We start from the raw sequence: 22,431 nt of genomic DNA, 5'->3' as shown, positions 1-22,431 counted from the left end.
TTGCTTTAGGTAGAACTGACATCTTAATACTGTTACGTCTTCCAATCCATAAACACGGAACATATTTTCATTTATTTAAGTCTTCTTTGATCTCTTTTAGCAGTCTTCTATAATTTTCATGGTATAAGTCTTTCACACCCCTGGTTAAATTTATTCCTAGGTATTTTATTCTCTTAGATGCTATTATAAATGGAATTTTTTCCCTAATTTCCCTTTCAGATTTCTCATTGCTGGTGTATAGATAACAAACCAGTTTTTGTTTGTTGACCTTGTAACCTGTAACTTTGCTAAATTACTAGCTCTAGAAACTTTCTTGTGGACTCTTTGGGATTTTCTATATATAGGAACATGTCATCTGCTAATAGAGATTATTTTACTTCTCTTCCTGTCTGGATACCTTTCACTTCTTTTTCTTGTCTTACTGCTCTGGCTAGTACTTCTAATACAATATTGAATAGACGTGGTGAGAGAAGATACCCAAGTTTTTTTCCTGATTTCACGGGGAAAGCTCTCGATCTTTCTCTGTTAAGTATAATGTTGGCTGTTGGCTTTTTATATATGTTCTGAATCATATTGAGGAATTTCCCTTCTATTCCATTTCATCTAGGTTATACAGTTGGTTGCCTTACAATTGTTCACAATCTTCTGTCATCATTCTCTTTATTTCTATTGGATCAGTTGTAATATCTCCTCTTTCATTTTTAATTTTGGTTACTTGTATCTTTTCTCTTCTTTCCTTTGTCAGCCTGTCTAAAGGTTTGTCAGTTTTATTGATATTTTCAAAGAACCAGCTTCTGGTTTTACTGATTCTCTCTATTGTTTTTGTGTTTTCGATTTTATTTATTTATGCTCTGATCTTTGTTATTTCCTTTCTTCTGGTAGGTTTAGCCTTAGTTTGCTCTTCTCTTTCTAGTTCCAGGAGTTGTCAAATTAGGCTGTTGATTTAAGATCTCTCTTCTTTTTCCACGGAGGCATTTATTGCTGTAAGTTTCCCTCTGAGTACTAGCTTTGCTACATCCTGTAAGTTTTGGTATGTTGTGCTTTTATTTTCACTTGACTCTAAGAAATTTGTGATTTCTTCCTTGACCCACTGGTATTTTAATAGTGTGTTGTTTAATTTCCATATCTTTGTTTTTTCCAGGCTTTTCTCTCTAATTAATTTCTAGCTTCACTCCATTGTAGTCAGAGAAAAAATTTTGTATGATTACAATCTTTCAAATTCATCAAAACGAGCTTTGGTACCTAACATGTGGTCTATCCCGGAAGATGATCCATGTGCACTGGAGTTGAATGTATATTGTGCTCTTTTGGGGGTGGAGTGTTCTACATATGCCTGTTAACTTTAGTTGGTTTATAGTGTCATTGTAGTCCTCTGTTTCCTCTTCTGTCCAATATTGAAGGTGGTGTAGTGAAGTCTCCAACTATTATTGCAGTACTATCTATTTCTTCCCTCAATTCTATCAGTGTTTACTTTACATATTTAGGTGTTGGGTGCACATATATTTATGATTGTTAAATCTTCTTGACTGACCCTTTTATGGCTATATAATGTGCATCTTTACCTCTTCTGACAGATTTTGTCTTAAAGTCTACTTTCTCTGATATTAAGATTGCCACCAGCTCTCTTTGGTTATTGTTTGCATGGAATTTTTTTGCCATCCTTTCAGTTTCAACCTATTTATGTCCTTGAGTTTAATGTACATCTCTTGTAAACAGCATAGAGTTGGATCATGTTTGTTCATTTGTTTTTAATCCGTTCTGCCACTTTTTTGCCTTTTGACTGGAGTATTTAGTCCATTTACATTCACTGTAATTACTGGTAAGAAGTAACTGATTTCTACCACTTTGTTATTTCTTTTTTGTGTGTCTTAAGCCTTCTTTGTCTTTATCCTTTAGTACTGCTTGCTTTCATGCTTTGTTGGCTTATTATAGTGAGACTTTTTGGTTCCCTTTTGTGTATGTTTTATACATATTTTCTTAGTGGCTACCAGGAATACTACATTTAAGAGCTTATATCTATAATATTCTAGGGTAAACTGGTACCAACTTAACTTCAGTGACATACAAGAATTTCTATATCTATACCATTCCTCTCCTCCTTTTTGTTATTATCACTAATTACATCTTTATATTTCACATGCCTTGTAACATCATTTTATCCTTGCTTTTTATATATTTGTTATTAAAAAAATGAAGGACAAAACATTTAGAATTATCAAGCATGACTACCTTATCATTAGCCCTTATATTTGTCCGCACGTTTCCCTTTACCGGGGATCTTTCTTTTTATGTATAACTTTGAATCATTTTCTACTGTCTTTTCCCTTCCATCTACAGAACTCATTAGTATTTTTTGTAGGACCACTCTGGTGGATATGAACTCTCTCAGCTTCTGTTTGTCTACCAATGCTTTAATTTCACCCTCATTCTTGGCTTTGCTGGGTATAGTATTCTCGGTTGATAGTTTCTTTCAGCACTTTAAATATACCATTCCATTGCCTTCTGGCCTTCAATGTTTCTGAGGAAAAACTGGCATTTAATCTTACTGGTGATCCTTTGTATGTGACTGTTTGCTTCGATCTCACTGCTTTCAGGATTCCCTATCTTTAATTTTCGAGAGCCTAACTATCATGTGTCTTGGTGTATATCTCTTTGGGTTTATCCTGCTTGGGGTTCTTTGAGAGTCTTGGATCTATAGATTTATGTCTTTCATTAGTTTGGGGTAATTTTCTGTCATTATTTCTTCAAATATTCTTTCCGTCCCTTTCTCTTTCTCATCTCCCTCTGGAATTCCCATGATATATATATTAGGTCTCTTGTTGTTTTCCCATAATTCCATTAAACTGTACTCAGCCTTTTCGATCCTCTGTTCTTGTTGCTCTTCAGCCACAGTAATTTTTACTGCTTTATCCTCTAATTCGCTGATTCTTTCTTCTGCCTGATTAAATCTGTTAAGTCCTTCTAATGTGTTTCTCATTTCAGTTATTGTTCCTTTCAGTTGCAGTATCTCTTTTTGTAGATCCTCATTTTGTTCTTGGATTGTTTTTCTTACTTCTTTTAGCTCTTTGTCTATGCCTTCCCTTAGTTCTTTGTTGTTGTTGTTGTTGTTGTTAGGTGCTGTCAAGTTGGTTCTGACTCATAGTGAGTGACCCTATGTATAAAAGAATGAAACGCTGCCTGGTCCTGTGCCAGCTTCACAATCATTACTATGTCTGAGCCCATTTTTGCAGCCGCTGTGTCAGTCCATCTCATTGAGGAGTTTCCTCTTTTTCGCTGACCCACTACTTTACCAAGAATAATGTCCTTCTCCAGGGACTGGTCCCTCCTGATAACATGTCCAAAGTACATAAGATGAAGTATTGCCATCCTTGCTTCTAAGGAGTATTCCGGCTGTACTTCTTCCAAGAATCTTAAACCTTAGTTCTCTGGTTATGTTTAATATTGTTGTATTATATTCTTCCATTTTTTTTCATTATTTGATCATTCCTAGATGAACTTTCACTCCCTTTGTCATGTTTATTTGGATGGGCCATTGTTTCTCTGTTCTTTGTGTGTCCTGTGATTTTTTTTTGTTGGAGCACTGGCATGTTTCGAGGGTGTTAACGTTTTCAGTTTTCCCCAGTATTTGGTGTTTTTGCCTGCACTACTTTCTGCAAGAAACTGTTAGGCAGGCAGAGCCTTCGGTCTTTGCTTACTGCTTCTTCTCACTCTCTGTGATAGGTCCTTCTCTGTCCCTGGTTTAATTGTCATTTGTAAGTTCCAGGTCTCGTTTTTCAACTATCAATCCCTCCCAAACACAGCAGAGACCATGCTGTGGTCAGTCTGAGCACCAGCAGGCAGATATTGTGTACTAATCAATCTGTCCACCAGGGGGCGAGGTCCCCTCTCTGTGGTTATTACTCCTTTCCCTTCTCTGTTTCTGCAATCATGTTTTTAGTTGGAAAACCTACACCCAGCAAGCCTCTTCAGGGCTAGGTGTTGCCCTCCCTTTTTGCCCAAGGTTTTCTCCCTGCTCTATGGGGGATGCTTAGTCTCAGCTGGCATTGAGGGGATGCACAGGCAGACTTTCTTCCATTTCAGGAGAAGGAGGGGCTGGCACTCCCCAGAAGGACCTCTGAGAGATCTGTCTGGTTGGTTTCAGAGCGTCAGTGGCCCTGTGGTGGTTGTGGGAGCAGTCTTCACTTAGGTGACCTACCTCCTGACTCCACTGTAGGGAGTCTTCTGTAGGAGTTCATATCAGTCCAGCAGCCAACAGTTACACCAGTTGGAGAAGGGCAGTCACACTCTGAATGGACCTCCAAGGAGGTCTGCCTTGTTGCTATCAGAGCTCTTCCTGTAAAATGTTGGCTATGGGTATAGCCTTCACTAAAGATGCCTGCTTCTTAGTATACAGCAGCTTCAGTCAGCAGTCCCCATTACAGACCAAAAGAGAAAGAGACAGACCTGAACTGACTCCCCGGGAAGTTTGTCCTGTTGGTTTCAGAGGCCTGAGCTATGTGGTGTGCAGGGAGGCTAGTAGAGTGTTTCCTGGGAGCAGACTCCACTGTATGGGCCTTTTGTAGCAATTCGCAGTAGGCTTGCAACCAACAGTGTCCATATGGGGGAGTTTCTGGCACACTCCAAATGGACCCCCAGGGAGGTCTGCCTTGTTGCTATCAGAGCCCCTGCTGGAGTACGTTGGCTGAAGTGCATCATCCACTAAAGATGCCTGCTTCTTAGCACACAGCAGCCTCAGTCAGCAAAAAAAAAAAAAAAAAAAAAAGATGATTCTACGTTAACTAGGAAAGTGGCTGTAAGCCTTTTGAACCACTGGATGTTAGAACATTATCACATTACTATCTTTAGCATTATGTATGACTGTAATAAAGTAGGGTCCTACGTTAAATAACATTGCTGGAAAATCTTTATCATCTACAAATAGTACTATCCTGAAGGTATATTCCTTCTTTTAAAAAAAAAAAACAAAAACTTAATTTACTGAAATATAAATTTCAAGTTTAATAAGGGTTTCGTAAATTTTAAGTGATAACTTCACAAACGTAACCTTGTTTATGGTTCTATATGAATTCACTAGAGATGACACATTTAAACAACTAAAAGATTTAAATCTTCAGTTGGAATTTTTTCTTTAGGTACCACTTTAAGCTCAACACCACATTTCCAATCCACCATAATCTCTAGAGAGATGAAAGACAGCTTGCAACTCGCTTATCACTTACAATTTAAAGGTGAAAAGAGCAGGTAACCCCAAATTCATCTACAGATTCAGCACAATCCCTAACAAATTCCTAGTTGAATTTTTTGCAGAAATGGATAAGCTGGTGTTAAAATTCATATGGAATTGCAAGGGACCCAGAATAGCCAAAACAATCTTGAAAAAGAAGAACAAAGCTGGAGGACTCACTGTTCTCAACTGCAAAGCTTACTACAAAGCTACAGCAATCAATACAGTGTGATACTGGCATAAGGATAGAAATATAGATCAAAAGAATAGAAATGAGAGCCCATAAATAAATCCTTCCATTTATAGTTAACTAGTTTTCAACAAGGGTACCAAGACACTTCGGGGGGGCGGGGGGGAGAATAGTCTTTTCAACAAATTGTGATGTGACACCTAGACATCCACAGAGAGAGCAAGAATGGTACAAAACGTGAAGGATGTAACCCATGTCATTGAACTGTACATGTAGAAATCAGTGAATGAGTGTATGATTTGCTGGGTGTATTTTCCCCAAAAATAAATACAAAAAAAAAAAAAAAAGAAAGGAGTAAATCTTCAGGACCTTGGGCTAGACAAAATCTTAGATACAACATTAAAAGTAGAAGCAATAAAACACTCAAAGAAGGCAAGGGACACACAAGCATCAAAAGAAAAAATTATTGTTCAGCATGAAAAAGAGTGAAGCTCTGATACATGCTACAACTCAGATAAAACTTGAAAACATTACGCTAAGTTAGAGAAGTCAGAAAGTATCCTAGAACTGAGGGTTGGGAGGAAATGGGGAGTGTCTTAGTTATCTAGTGCTGCTATAACAGAAATACCACAAGTGGATGGTTTTAACAAAGAGAAATTTATTCTCTCACAGCCTAGTAGGCTCCAAGTCCAAATTCAGGGTGTCAGCTCCAGGGGAAGGCTTTCTCTCTCTGTTGGCTCTGGAGGAAGGTCCTTGTGATGCATCAGTCTTCCCTTGGTCTAGGAGCATCTCAGTGCAGGAATCTCAGGTCCAAAGGATGCGCTCTGCTCCCGGTGCTGCTTTCTTGATGGTATGAGGTCCCCAACTCTCTGCTAGCCTCCTTTCCTTTTATTTCTTAATGGTTAAAAGGTATTGCAGGCCACACCCTGGGGAAATTCCCTTTACATTGGATCAGGGAGGTGACCTGAGCAAGAGTGTTACATCTCACCCTAATATTTTTAACCACAGGCAGAGATTAAGGTTTATAACACACAGGAAAATCACAAAATGGAGGACAACTACACATCACCTAACCAAGCTGACACATTTTGGGGGGACATAATTCAATCCATTACAGGGAGTGACAACAAATGGGTATGGGCTTTCTCTGTGAGGGGGTGAAAATGTTGCAAAATTGATTGTGTGATGGTTGCACAACCCCGAATATAGTAGAACCCACTGAATCATATGGCTTAAATGGGTATGGTATGTGAATTACATCTCAAAAAATTGTACGGTATGTGAATTATACCTCAATAAACCTTTTTTCTATCTTTTTTAAAACAAAGTGGTTAACACTACATATGCTGACAGCAAGCACAGAAACAAAAGCATCTATCAGTTAATGTGAGTTCCGGCCACTAAAACTCCGGGATGGATTATCCAGAAGGCATGAAAGCATGGCTCAGCTGCTGTAGAGGTGAAGCAGGGAATGAAGGCAAAAAGCTCCCAAGGCCAACTTCCAGCCAACATGGTGCTACAGATGGAAGCACCATGCCATCCCTCCACAGCAGAGAAAGACTCAACAAACTATGTAAAACAGAGACAAACGTCAGTCCTAGAACCCTGAACATCAAATGAAGAGATAAAGAACTCAGCCAAGCACTGAATGGAATAAGAACTTGACAGAGAACAGAGAGCAAGAAGAGATACATGCAGAGGTCCCCATCAGCTAACGCAGCACACATTCACCATCTTGGAGATCAGTGGACAGGGAGTAGGGGAAAGCAGCTTCGTGGAGCTCCCAGCAGAAGGAATACCAGGTAACCAGCCATAGACACTTTCCGACCCCCCATCCTTCACCCGCCCTGCTCGACCTCCCCCAATTCATAGCTGGCTGCAGTCACTTGGACAGCTGGGAAGTATAGGGTCTGTGTCGCTTGGATTCACCCTGCCCACATCGGAGATCAGTAGACGGGGAATACGGGGAAGCAGCTTCAAGGAGCTCCCAGCAGAAGACAGAGCACCCAGTAACCAGTGATACATGCTTTCCCACACTTCTATCCTTCTCCCCCTAGCTCAGCCTCCTCCGCTTCCCACTGGCCACAGTCTCTTGGCCAGGAGGCACTGGCTTTGGCCCCTTGCCACTTAAATTTGACCCACCCACACTGACTGGCTCCCAGAGTGCCATTTTTTTGTTGCTGATGTTGCTTTTTTCCACTTCTTCAGGTTTCTTCTGTGCCTCTCACCACCTCCTCCTCTTTTCTTTTGAACACCTGGCTCCATGTGCCATCTTTGATTCTTCTTGAAAGGCTGTGAAGTGCCACTCGACTGGGAAACTGTTCCCCAGCCCGCACCGCCACACTGGTGGGATCCCTGGGGCTTTTTTGTTGTTGTTGTTCTGTTTGTTTGTTTTCTTTTTATTTTCATGGCTTGGGAGCCCCGTCTAGAGGGGCTGTACTGCGCAACTTGGGAGCCACTTCCCCAGTCTGTGCAACAGCACTGGCGGGATCCCTGTGGGCTTTTCTTTTCTCCTTTTTGTCTTTCTTCATTTCTCAGTTTCTCATCTCTCTATATTTACCTTCTTTTCCTGTCTCCTGAAACCTGGCACTGTGTGACATCTCTACCCCTTCTAGCCAGGCTGTACTGCACAGCCTGGGAGCCACTTCCCTGGTCTTCACAGCCGCACCAGTGGGATCCCTGGAGGTTATGCTTTTTTTTTCTTCCTAATTTTATTTTCTTTTTTCACTCTTTTTGTTTTTCTCCGTTTCTTGGTTTCTCATCTCTCCACTCCAACAGCAAGTTGCCTTAGCACTTTTGTTTGGTTTTGGCTCCTGTTTCTCTCTCCTCTCTCCCATACCCATTTTAGCTCCACACATCACAACCTCCCCCCTCCTTCCTGCCTACCTGCACTGTGTGCTGAACATCACATGCCTGAGCAGCACAGGCACAGCCTACTGGAACTTTCCCTGCACTGATTCCTTGCTCGCCCTGTTGTCCCTAGTATGTGCCACAAATAACCCATCCCAGCCCCTCCCCTTCAGCTGGACCTGCTCTGCTGCACCATAGCTGAGTGACTGGCCCTGCCCATTGGACAAGGAGGTGAAAACTATCATGCCCACAGACGACCAAACAACAAAGAATGTGCAGCCTGCCTGCTCAGACATAAGCAAATAAAACAAAAAAGCAGGATGAAACAAACAAATCTACAATCAATAAATGAAGAAAATAACTGCTGAATGTCCCGAGAGCAGACAATATCAAAACATTAAAAAAAAAAAAAAAAAAAAAAGGACAGGATGGTTCCAGTAGATATCCAAAATAAAACACCAGATGACTTTCTAGGAGAAGAAAAGGCACTAGAACTACCTGATAAGGAATTCAAATCTCTAATATTCAGAGCTATCCAAGAGTTGAAGCAAAAAGCAGACAAAAATGAGGAAAAAACAGATCAATTTATGGAAAAGGCAGACAAATTCATGGAAAATACAGACCAAACGATGGAAGAATTCAGGAAAATAATACAGGAACAATATGCCAAAATAAATTCACAACTAGAAATCAAACAAAAACAACAATTAGAAATCCAAACGATAAACATGATTTCAGAAATAGATGGTGTCATAAAAGGGCTGAAGAGCAGGTTTGAAAAAATGGAAGACAGGAACAATAAGTTTGTCTTCTAAGTTGAAGACAAACACTTAGATAGAACTTTGAGGAAAAATCAGAAAAAAGAATGAAGAAAAATGAAGAAACCCTGAGAATTATGTGGGATACAATCAAAACCAAAAATCTGCAAGTGACTGGAGTTCCAGAACAGGGGGAGAAAACAGAAAACACAGAGAGGCTTGTTGAAGAACTGCTGACAGAAAACTTCCCTAATATCATGAATGATGAAAAGCTGACCATCCCAGAAGCTCAACGAACCCCACATAGGATAGACCCCCCCCAAAATCACCAAGACATATCATAATCACACTCACTAAAACCAAAGACAAAGAAAAAATACTGAGAACAGCTCTAGAAAAATGAAAAATCATTTTTTTTTTTTTTTTTAGAGGAGGAACAATAAAACTAAGCTCTGATTATTCAGCAGAAACCATGCAGGCAAGAAGGCAATGGGATGACATATATAAACCCTTGAAAGAAAAAAACTGTCAACCAAGAATAACATATCCTGCAAAACTCTTGTTCACATATGATGGTGAAAGTAGGACATTTCCAGATAAGCAGAAATTAAGGGACTAGGTATAAACCAAACCAAACTTTCAAGAATTATTAAAGCGAGGCCTTCGGTTTGAGAACAAACAACATCAGACCACAGCCTGCATCTAGGACACAAGATTGTACCATTCAGATACCAACCTAGGAAATGAACTCTCAAAGACTATTCAAAACCAAAAGAATTACAACAGAGAACCAAAGAAGTTAATCTGTAAATGACATTAACGTTAGACCAATAAAAGAGGGAATAAATGGTGTAGGTATAGAACTTTCCAATGGAAAGGAAGGTAAGGTAAGGCGATAAAAAAAAAGAAAAAAAAGGTGATACCAAGTAATAATAGATGAGTTCAAACCTAGGAAGATAGGGGTAAATTTCAAGGTAACCACAAAGATAACAAACCTACTCATCTAAATGAAGAAAACCATAAAGTCTCAGTAAAAACAAAATCTATAAAAACAAAAGGAAAAAAAATCCACAAACAAAAGGAACTCAGCACAGGAGAGTAAGAGGAACAAAAAAAAATCCCCCCAAAAAACCATCAGCACCACAAAAAAAAAGCACTACAAAATGACGGCAATAAACTCACACCTATCAATAACAATACTGAATGTAAATCGCCTAAATGCACCCATAAAGAGATAGAGAGTAACAGAATGGATTTTAAAAAACAGGATGCATCAATATGCTGTCTACAAGAGACACACCTTAAAAACAAAGACATAAATTTATTAAAAATCAAAGAATGGAAAAAAATACATCAAGCAAGCAGCTACCAAAAGAGAGCAGGAGTGGCAATACTAATCTCAGATAAAATAGACTTTAAAACAAAATCCACCAGAAAAGACAAAGGAGGGCAACATATAATGATTAAAGGAATGATCTATCATGAAGACTTAACCAAAATAAACATCTATGCACACAATGACAGGGCTCCAAAATACATATAACAAACTCTAACAGCACCAAAAAGAGAAACTGACAGTTCCACAATAATAGTAGGAGGCTTCAACACACCACACTCAGTAAAGAACAGAACATCTACAGAGAAACTCAACGAAGACACAGAAAAGCTAAAGAGCACAATCAGCCAACTTGATCTCATAGACATATTTAGAACTCTCCACCCAACAGCTGCAAAGTACACATTCTTTCCCAGCGCACATGGAACGTTCTCAAGAATAGACCACATCTTAGGCCACAGAGCAACCCTCAACAAAATCCTAAACACTGAGATAATACGAAGTATCTTCTCTGACCACACTGCCATCAAGGTAGAAATTAACAACAGGAAGAGCAAGGAAACAAAATCGATTACATGGAAACTGAATAACATCCTGCTTAAAAACCACTGGGAAAAAGAAAAAAATCAGAGATGGAATCAAAAAATTCCTAGAATCAAACGAAAATGAAAACACACCTTTGGGATACAGCAAAGGCAGCCTTCAGAGGTCGATTTATACCAGTAGATGAAGAAAGGGACAGTTGAGGGGGCCAAGATGGCTGACTAGGTAGAAGCTACCTCGGATCCCTCTTGCAACAGAGACTTGGAAAAACAAGTGAATCGATCACGTACATGACAATCTATGAACCCAGACCATCACACACAGATCTAAAGAGTTGACCTGAGTGACAGGTGAGCGAAAAGCTGCGCCCTGAACCAGTGGCCGCTTCTGAAACCTGTGACCTGCTCCACAGCCTTGAGCCCCCCTGGTTCCCTGGAGCCGAGTGGAGGGGCTGATTGCAGCTTGCTGAGGCAGGACAGGCATGGGACACAGCCCTAACCCCTAGCCCCCTGGGGTAACCTCTGTAGAGACTCAGCCAGCGCAAGCAGGCTGCACACTGACGGGGCTCACGAGAGAACGAACAACCACAGGGAAGCAGCAACTTTTTTCAGAGCCTGGAGCCAGCGTCCCAGTCAGAAAACCTTGGCGTCGGGCTTTGGACTGGGCGCAGGGTAGCTTAGCATGGCATCCCGAGACGGAGCAAACCTGGGACTCAGCCCTAGCCCCCAGAAGGGACCTCGGAGGAAGCCCAGCCAGTGCACGCAGGCAGCGCAGTGACACAGCTGACAGGTGTAGAAGTCACCGGGAGGCAGCAATTGGTTTTGGAGCCTGGAGTGCAGCGTCCCAGCCAGAGAACCTTGGTGCTGGGCTTTGGACTGGGAGCGGAAAAACCGACGAAGGCTTCTGGGACAGCACAAGCACAGAACGTGGGCCTGACCCCCGGGGGCAATCTCAACCCAGCCAGTGCACACAGGCTACACGCCCCTCAGGAATCTCAGATAAAACAGTCATCATCAAGCAACATAAGTAACTTTGTCTATATTCTTGGGTGCTACTATGTGATACCTACCTACCTATCTGATACCTCCCCCCATTTCCCAGGCGGGGACATTAACATTGGAATTTCCTGGGCCAGGAAGTGAAGTGCTCTGCATTTTTTTTTCGTTTTGTTTTGTTTTGTTTTTTGTCTTTTCCTAACGAATTCTCCTGGCCTGAGAGAAGCAGCTACAAAAAACCCAGGGACCAAAAATCCTTCCCTGACTTCCTGAAATTGGACTAAAAATACAGAACCAGCTCCAGCCAAGCATATGAGATCCACAGTCTTGGGCTTTCATCCCTACAGGGAACAAGGTGGCTATTATAATGCAAAGGCAATTCTCATAGTGATCTGACTGTAATTGTTTTAGCAGATTACTGGCAAGACAAGTTTCCCAGGTTTGATATCTCTACCTATTAAACAGAGCCCTCACTGATCCACAACTGGGAACTGAGGGCTGAAGCTCCCCCCAAACCACCTAGCCTCCTGCCATAGGTGTCTGAGGATAGTGACACCTACCAATCTGTAGAGGTACATGCATTGGGTGCCTAAGGTACACCTGCAAAAGCCCACCCACCAAAGTGCTTTAGGAATAGAGACACACCTACCTCACTGGCACATGGGGGAAGCCTGTCAACATCCTGCCCTCCCCTGGAGTGTGACCCCCTGCTGCTACTAGAATCTGGTGCACACAACTATCACCACTACTCCTCTAACTTAACAGGTGACAGTCTACACCACACACTTGGTGACCGAAAATCAGATTCTACTCAAGAATACTGAATGGACTCTTAGGCTTATATTTCTGATAACAGCACAAACCAGCTGGTAATAGGACATAAGTGATTCAAAGGCAACAACAATCAAGACAGAGCAATCTAGCAGCCCATGTGCATATATTGAAAGAAAACAAAACAAGATAAGACTCAGCAAGCAAATATAAAATAAATCATTACAATATCTTATACATGGCTCGGAGATACCAGTCGATATCAAACCACATAAAGAAGCAGACCATGATTGCTTCTACAAATCTCCAAATTAAAGGATCAAGATCTTCCCCAAATGAAGATACAATCCTGGAATTGCCAGATGCAGAATACAAAAACCTAATTTACAGAATGCTTCAAGACTTCAGGGATGACCTCAAAAATGAAATAAGGCAATCTACAGAAAAAGCCAAGGAACACACTGATAAAACAGCTGAAGAAATCAAAAAGATTATTCAAGAACATAGTGGAAAAATTAATAAGCTGCAAGAATCCATAGAGAGACAGCATTCAGATACCCAAAAGATTAACAGTGAAATTACAAAATTAGACAACTCAATAGGAAGTCAGAGGAGCAGAATCGAGCAACTGGAATGCAGAGTGGGGGAGTTGGAGGATAAGGGAACTGACACCAATATAGTTGAAGAAAAATCAAAGAATTAAAAAAATGAAGAAACCCTAAGAATCACGTGGGACTCTATCAAGAAGTATAGCTTGCGTATGATTGGAGTTCCAGACCAGGGAGGGATAACAGAAAATACAGAGAGAATAGTTGAAGATCTGCTGGCAGAAAACTTCCCTGACATCATGAAAGACGAAAGGATATCTATCCAAGATGCTCATCAAAGCCCATATAGGACTGATCCAAAAAGAAAATGACCAAGACATATTATCATCAAACTTGCCAAAATCAAAGATAAAGAGAAAAATTTAAAAGCAGCCAGGGAGAAAAGAAAGGTCTCCTACAAAGGAGGATCAATAAGTACAGACTACTCAGCAGAAACCATGCAGTCAAGAAGGCAATGGGATCACATATATAGAGCACTGAAGGAGAAAAACTGCCAGCCAAGGATCATATAACCAGCAAAACTCTCTCTCAAATATGAACGTGAAATTGAAACATTTACAGATAAACACAAACTTAGAGAATTTGCAAAAACCAAACCAAAGCGACAAGAATTACTAAAGGAAATTGTTTCATCAGAAAATCAATAACATCAGATACCAACACAACACAAGGTCACAGAACAGAACTTCCTGATACCAACTCAAATAGGGAAATCACAAAAACAAATCAACATTAATTTAAAAAGAAAAAAATGCTCAAAACAGGGAATCATTGAAGTCAATATGTAAAAGATCACAATAATCAAAAAGAGGGACTAAATACAGGAGGCACAGAACTGCCATATGGAGAGGAAAACAAGGCGATATAGGACAATACAAGTTAGGTTTTTACTTAGAAAAACAGGGGTAAATATTAAGGTAACCACAAAGAGGTCTAACGATTCCATAATTCAAAACAAAAACCAAGAAAAACGTAACGACTCAGCAAACATAAATTCAACTACTATGAAAATGAGGCACACACAATTTACAAAGAAAAACGTCTCAGCACAAAAAAGTAAGTGGAAAAATGAAATTGTCAACAACACACACAAAAAGGCATAAAAATGACAGCACTAAACACATACTTATCAATAATTACGCTGAATGTAAATGGACTGAATGCACCAATAAAGAGACAGAGAGACTCAGACTGGATAAAGAAACACGATCCGTCTATAAGCTGCCTACAAGAGACACACCTTAGACTTAGAGACACAAACAAACAAAAACCCAAAGGATGGAAAAAAATATATCAAGCAAACAACAATCAAAAAAGAGCAGGAGTAGCAATATTAGTTTCTGACAAAATAGACTTTAAAGTGAAATCCACCACAAAGGATAAAGAAGGACACTACATAATGATTAAAGGGACAATTGACCAGGAAGATATAACCATATTAAATATTTATGCACCCAGTGACAGGGCTCCAAGATACATAAAACAAACTTTAACAGAACTGAAAAGTGAGATAGACACCTCCACAATTATAGTAGGAGACTTCAACACACCACTTTCGGAGAAGGACAGGACTTCCAGTAAGAAGCTCAATAGAGACACGGAAGACCTAATTGCTACAATCAACCAACTTGACCTCATAGACTTATACAGAACACTCCACCCAACAGCTGCAAAGTATACCTTTTTTTCTAGTGCACATGGAACATTCTCTAGAATAGGTAACATATTACGTCATAAAACAAACGTTTGCAGAATCCAAAACATCGAAATATTACAAAGCATCTTCTCAGACCACAAGGTCATAAAAGTAGAAATCAGCAAGAGAAAAACCAGGGAAAAGAAATCAAATACTTAGAAACTGAGCAATACCCTGCTCAAAAAAGACTGGGTTACAGAAGACATTAAGGAGGGAATAAAGAAATTCATAGACTACAACGAGAATGAAAACACTTCCTATCAAAACCTCTGGGACGCAGCAAAAGCACTGCTCTGAGGTCAATTTATATCAATAAATGCACACATACATAAAGAATAAAGAGCCAGAATCAGAGAACTGTCCCTACAATGTGAACAAATAGAAAGCGAGCAACAAAAGAATCTATCAGGCACCAGAAGAAAACAAATCATAAAAATTAGAGCTGAACTAAATGAATTAGAGAACAGAAAAACAATTGAAAGAATTAACAAAGCCAAAAGCTGGTCCTTTGAAAAAATTTAAAAATTGATAAACCATTGGCCAGACTGACTAAAGAAATACAGGAAAGGAAACAAATAACCCGAAGAAACGAGATGGGCCAGATCACAACAGACCGAACTTCAATTAAAAGAATCATATCAGATTATTACAAAAAACTGTACTCTAACAAATTTGCAAACCTAGAGGAAATGGATGAATTCCTAGAAAAACACTACCTACCTAAACTAACACATTCAGAAGTAGAACAAATAAATAGACCCATAACAAAAAAAGAGATTGAAAAGGTAATCAAAAACCTCCCAAGAAACAAAAAGCCCTAGCCCAGACGGCTTCACCACAGAGATCTACCAAACTTTCAAAGAAGAGTTAACACCACTACTACGAAAGGTATTTCAAAGCATAGAAAATGACGGAATACTACCTAACTCATTCTATGAAGCCACCATATCCCTGATACCAAAACCAGGTAAAGACACCACAAAAAAAGAAAATTATAGACCTATATCCCTCATGAACATAGATGCAAAAATCCTCAACAAAATTCTGACCAATAGAATTCAACAACGTATCAAAAAAATAATCCACCACGACCAAGTGGGATTTATAGCAGGTGTGCAAGGCTGGTTTATTAGAAAAACCATTAATGTAATCCACCATATAAATAAAACAAAAGACAAGAATCACATGATCTTATCAATTGATGCAGAAAAGGCATTTGACAAAGTCCAACACCCATTCATGATAAAAACTCTCAGCAAAATAGGAATTCAAGGAAAATTCCTCACATAATAAAGGGCATCTATGCAAAGCCAACAGCCAACATCATTCTAAATGGACAGAGCCTGAAAGCATTTCCCTTAAGAACGGGAACCAGACAAGGATGCCCTTTATCACCACTCTTATTCAACACTGTGCTAGAGGTCCTAGCCACAGCAATTAGGCTAGACAAAGAAATAAAGGGCATCTGGATTGGCAAGGAAGAAGCAAAATTATCTCTATTTGCAGATGACATGATCTTATAACACAGAAAACCCTAAGGAATCCTCCAGAAAACTACTGAAACTAATAGAAGAGTTTGGAAGAGTCTCAAGTTATAAAATAAACGTACAAAAATCACTTGGATTCCTCTACATGAACAAAAAGAACATCGAAGAGGAAATCACCAAATCGATAACATTCATAGTAGCCCCCAAGAAGATAAAACACTTAGGAATAAATCTTACCAAAGATGTAAAAGACCTATACAAAGAAAACTTCAAAGTACTAGTGCAAGAAACTAAAAAGGACCTACATAAGTGGAAAAACATACCTTGCTCATGGATAGGAAGACTTAACATAGTAAAAATGTCTATTCTACCAAAAGCCATCTATACATACGATGCACTTCTGATCCAAATTCCAATGACATTTTTTAAAGTGATGGAGAAACAAATCACCAACTTCATATGGAAGGGAAAGAAGCCCCGGACAAGTAAAGAATTACTGAAAAAGAAGAAGAAAGTGGGAGGCCTCACTCTACCTGATTTTACAACATATTATACAGCCACAGTAGTCAAAACACCCTGGTACTGGTACAACAACAGGCACATAGACCAATGGAACAGAATTGAGAACCCAGATATAAATCCATCCACATATGAGCAGCTGATATTTGACAAAGGCCCAGTGTCAGTTAATTGGGGAAAAGATGGTCTTTTTTTACAAATGGTGCTGGCATAACTGGATATCCATTTGCAAAAAAAATGAAACAGGACCCATACCTCACACCATGCACAAAAACTAACTCCAAGTGGATCAAAGACCTAAACATAAAGACTAAAACGATAAAGATCATGGAAGAAAAAACAGGGACAATGTTAGGAGCCCTAATACAAGGCATAAACAGAATACAAAACATCACCAAAAAAGACGAAGAAAAACCAGATAACTGGGAGCTCCCAAAAATCAAACACCTATGCTCATCTAAAGACTTCACCAAAAGAGTAAAAAGACCACCTATAGATTGGGAAAAAATTTTCAGCTATGACATCTCCAACCAGGGCCTGATCTCTAAAATCTATATGATTCTGTTAAAACTCAACCACAAAAAGACAAACAACCCAATCAAAAAGTGGGCAAAGGATATGAACAAGCACTTCACTAAAGAAGATATTCAGGCAGCTGACAGATACATGAGAAAATGCTTTTGATCATTAGCCATTAGAGAAATGCAAATTAAAACTACGATGAGATTCCATCTCACTCCAACAAGGCTGGCATTAATCCAAAAAACATAAAATAATAAATGTTGGAGAGGCTGCAGAGAGGTTGGAACTCTTATACAGTGCTGGTGGGAATGTAAAATGGTCAACCACTTTGGAAATCTCTCTGGCGTTTTCTTAAAAAGTTAGAAATAGAACTACCATACAACCCAGAAATCCCACTCCTTGGAATATATCCTAGAGAAATAAGAGCCTTTACACGAACAGATACATGCACACCCATGTTTATTGCAGCACTGTTTACGATAGCAAAAAGCTGGAAGCAACCAAGGTGTCCATCAACGGATGAATGGATAAATAAATTATGGAATACTTACACAATGGAATACTACGCATCGATAAAGAACAGTGATGAATCTGTGAAACATTTCATAACATGGAGGAACCTGGAAGGCATTATGCTGAGTGAAATTAGTTAGATGCAAAAGGACAAATATTGTGTAAGACCACTATTATAAGATCTTGAGAAACAGTATAAACTGAGAAGAACACATTCTTTGTGGCTACAAGAGTGGGGAGGGAGGGAGGGTGGGAGAGGGTTATTTACTGATTAATTAGTAGATAAGAACTACTTTAGGTCAAGGGAAGAACAATACTCAATACAGGGAAGGTCAGCTCAATTGGACTGGACCAAAAGCAAAGAAGTTTCTGGGATAAACTGAATGCTTCGAAGGTGAGCGAAGCAAGGGCGGGGGTTTGGCAACTATGGCTTAAGATGACTTCTAAGTCGATTGGCAAAATAATTCTATTATGAAAACACTCTGCATCCCACTCTAGAGTGTGGCGTCTGGAGTCTTAAATGCTAACAAGTGGCCATCTAAGATGCATCAATTGGTTTCAACCCGCCTGGATCACAGGAGAATGAAGAACACCAAGGTCACACGATAACTATGACCCCGAAATAGAAAGGGCCACATGAACTAGAGACTTACATCACTCTGAGACCAGAAGAACTAGATGGTGCCTGGCCACAACCAATGACTGCCCTGACAGGGAGCACAACAGAGAACCCCTGAGGGAGCAGGAGAACAGTGGGATGCAGACCCCAAATTCTCATAAAAAGACCAGACTTAATGGTCTGCCTGAGACTAGAAGAATCCCGGTGGTCATGGTCCCCAAACCTTCTGTTGGCCCGGGACAGGAACCATTCCCGAAGACAACTCATCAGACATGGAAGGGACTGGACTATGGGTTGGAGAGAGATGCCGATGAAGAGTGAGCCACTTGTATCAGGTAGACACTCAAGACTGTATTGGTATCTCCTGTCTGGAGGGGAGATGGGAGGGTAGAGAGGGTTAGAAACTGCCAAAACGGTCACAAAGGGAGAGACTGGAAAGAGGGAGCGGGCTGACTCATTGGGGGAGAGTAAGTGGGAGTATGGAGTAAGGTGTATATAAGCTTATATGTGAGAGACTGACTTGATTTGTAAACTTTCAGTTAAAACACAATAAAAATTATTAAAAAAAAAAAAGAAGAAGAAAAGGACAAAATCAAAACATTAGCTACACAACTTGAACAAATAGAAAGAGAACAGCAAAAGAAGCCTACAGCCACCAGAAGAAAGGAAATAATAAAGATCAGGCAGAAATAAATGAAATAGAGAATAGAAAAACAATAGAAAGAATCAACAAAACTAAAAGTTGGTTCTTTGAAAGGATCAACAAAATCGACAAACCACTGGCCAAACTGACAAAAGAAAAATAGGAGAAGACATAAATAACCCAAATAAGAAATAAAATGGGGGACATTACAACAGACTCAACTGAAATAAAAAGGATCATAACAGAGTATTATGAAAACATATATTCCAACAAATTTAAAAACCCAGAGGAAATGGACAAATTTTTATAAACACATTACCTACTCAAACTAACACATAATGATGATGAAAATCTGAACAGACCCATATCAAGAGATTGAAAAGGTAATTAGAAAGAAAAAAAATGACAACAAAAAAAAGCCCTGGCCCAGACGGTTTCACTGGAGAATTCTACCGAACATTCAGACAAAAGCTTATGCAATGATAAAGAACAATGATGAATCCGTGAAGCATCTCATAACATGGATGAATCTGGAGGGCATTATGCTTAATGAAATAAGTCAATCACAAAAGGACAAATATTGTATGAGACCACTACTGTAAACACTCATGAGGTTTGCACACAAAAAGAAATGGTCTTTGATGGTTACAAGGGAGCTGAGGGGTGGGGATGGAAAAACACTAAATAGACAACTGATGGGTGGTGGCTTTGGTGAAGAGTAAAACAGTATACAATACTGAGGAAGCCAGCACAACATGTACAAGGCAGGGTCATGGAAGCTCCATAAACACATCCAAACTTCTTGAGGGGCCGAACTGCTGGGCTGAGGGCTGTGGGGACCATGGTCTCTGGGAACATCTGGCTCAATTGGCATTACACAGTTTACAGAGAAAGTGTTCTACATTCTACTTTGGTGAGTAGCATCTGGGGTCTTAAAGGCCTGTGAGCAGCCACCTAAGACCCTTCAGTGGTCTCACCCCTTCAGGAGCAAGGGAGAATGAAGAAAACTAAAGACACAAGGGAAAGATTAGTCCAAAGGACTAATGGGCCACATCTACCACTGCCTCCACGAGACTGAGTCTAGTACAACTAGATGGTACCCAGCTCTGACAGGGATCACAATAGAGGGTCCCGGGCAGAGCTGGAGAAAAGTGTAGAACAAAATTCTAACTCAAAAAGAAAGATCTGACTTGCTGGCCTGAGAGAGACTGGAGAAACTCTGAGAGTATGACTCCTGGACACCCTTTTAGCTCAATACTGAAGTCACTCCCAAGGTTCACCCTTCAGCTGGGAATTCGACAGGCCCATAAAACAAAACGAGGCTAAAGGGGCACACCAGCCCAGGGGCAAGGACTGGAAGGCAGGAGGGGACAAGAGAGCTGGTAATGGGAATCCAAGGTCAAGGGAGAGTGTTGACATATGGTGGGGCTGTTAGCCAATGTCATAAAACAATATGTGTACTAACTTTAATGAAGAACTAGTTTGCTCTGTACACTTTTATCTAAAGTGCCATTAAAAAAAAAAAAAGCTCACAAGTCCAAAGCTTTGTCTAGAATGGGTGAGGACATGAACAGGAAAGAGTTCCCTTGCCAAGGAAAAAGGAAAGACTAAATTCCACAACTATAGCTACTTCGTTGGGATCTTTTTATAAACCATTTTCCAACATGGAGAGGGATCCACCTCAGTCAAGAGGTAGTAATTAAGTAGAAAGTCAAACATTACCTCAACAACAACAACAACAACAAAACCCGTTGCCTCAAGTCGATTCCGGCTCAGAGAGACCCTACAGGACAGAGTAGAACTGCCCCATAGGGTTTCCAAGGCACAGTTGGTGGATTCAAACTGCCCACCTTTCTGTCAGCAACAGAACTCTTAACCACTGGGCCACCAGGGCTCCAATCTGTACAGTTTCAGGTTTTTAAAAAGGTAAATCAGGAATTTGGCTTTGGCTGGAATTTCATAGACTGTGTAAAAGCAAAGCTCGGTGGGGAAAGATGGAGGGGAGATGTCTGAAAAAGTCTCACGGTGGAAGAAGTTGGCCCTCCAAGTAAGAGAAGCCCAACAGGGGCCTGCAGACTGAACTCTTAGCACCAGTCCTTCCCTCTTGCATGAATCCATGCCCTATTTAGGTCAATACAACTTTTCAGTTCCTCTCACTAAAGGTCAAGTGTCTTTTCCACCTCTTGACTTTGAGCTAAGTCATGTAATTTGCTTTGGCCAATGGAATGTACGTGGAAGTGCTCTTCTAAACCTAGGCCTTGAGAGACCTCCTGTCGCTCCCTTGCCCTCTTGTGTTTCTGCACCGCCATGAGAAGAGCATTCCCCAGAGAGCTGCCGCTCCAGCCCCAGAATGAACACATAAGGAGCAGAGCCCCACAAGCCAACGTACAGTTCCCAGGCTGAAGCACCTCAGCTAGAGTCCCTGAGCCATGTTTGCAACTTTTCTGTACACATACGATTATTTAAAATAAAAAGAATGAACATACTCAGCCATATGCCAATTTTCAAGATGAAAGGTTCTGAATTCTAAATAAAATCTTGTTTATTTAAGATGGTACTTAGAATTTTAAGCTAGTTCAATCCTATATGGATAAAATCAGCTTACTCAGTCCTGCGGTGTAGTTGTCATTGAGGGGTGCCGTGGAGTCGAATTTTGACTCATTGCAACCCCACGTAACAGAGCAGACTGACCCATAGGGTTTTCTGTGCTGTTATCTTCATGGGAGCAGATCACTAGGTCTTTCTTCCATGGAGCTGCTGAGTGAGTTCAATTCGCCAACCTTTTGGTTAACAGCCAAGCGCTTAACCTTTACATCACCAGGACTCCTTGTCAGTCCCACATAGTGTCATTCAATTGTTCATACTTCGCATTTCTTTCATTTTCAATGTTTTACCAAATTAAAAAACAGAAAAAGGATAGTAGTAGTAAATTATATCATTTGCTATGTGACTCTTTTCCATAATGTCATTTTTACCATTATGTTCAATGCCACATAATTCCTGCTAGATACTGGGGACAGGGAAGGCTATTTTTCAGTCTATACACATATTCTTCAATTTCATCTGTATAAAGTATAAAATAGTGAGTTTGATTTCAGAAGTTAATCTGTTCAACTCAGATGTGTTTGTCCAGTAACACCGAGTTTTTATCCTAATA

At 40.1% G+C, this 22,431-nt stretch overlaps 1 protein-coding gene across 7 annotated transcripts in view; it reads right to left on the bottom strand.

Moving 5' to 3' along the window:
• Window positions 1-22,431, bottom strand: part of RAB31 (RAB31, member RAS oncogene family) — a 236,042-nt gene that overhangs the window by 103,295 nt on the left and 110,316 nt on the right. The gene's annotated exons all lie outside the window — the stretch shown is intronic.

This window comes from Loxodonta africana, chromosome 11, assembly GCF_030014295.1.
Source record: "Loxodonta africana isolate mLoxAfr1 chromosome 11, mLoxAfr1.hap2, whole genome shotgun sequence".
Classification (NCBI taxonomy): domain Eukaryota; kingdom Metazoa; phylum Chordata; class Mammalia; order Proboscidea; family Elephantidae; genus Loxodonta; species Loxodonta africana.
Note: the sequence above shows the minus strand (reverse complement) of the source record. Positions and strands in the feature narration are given on the sequence as shown.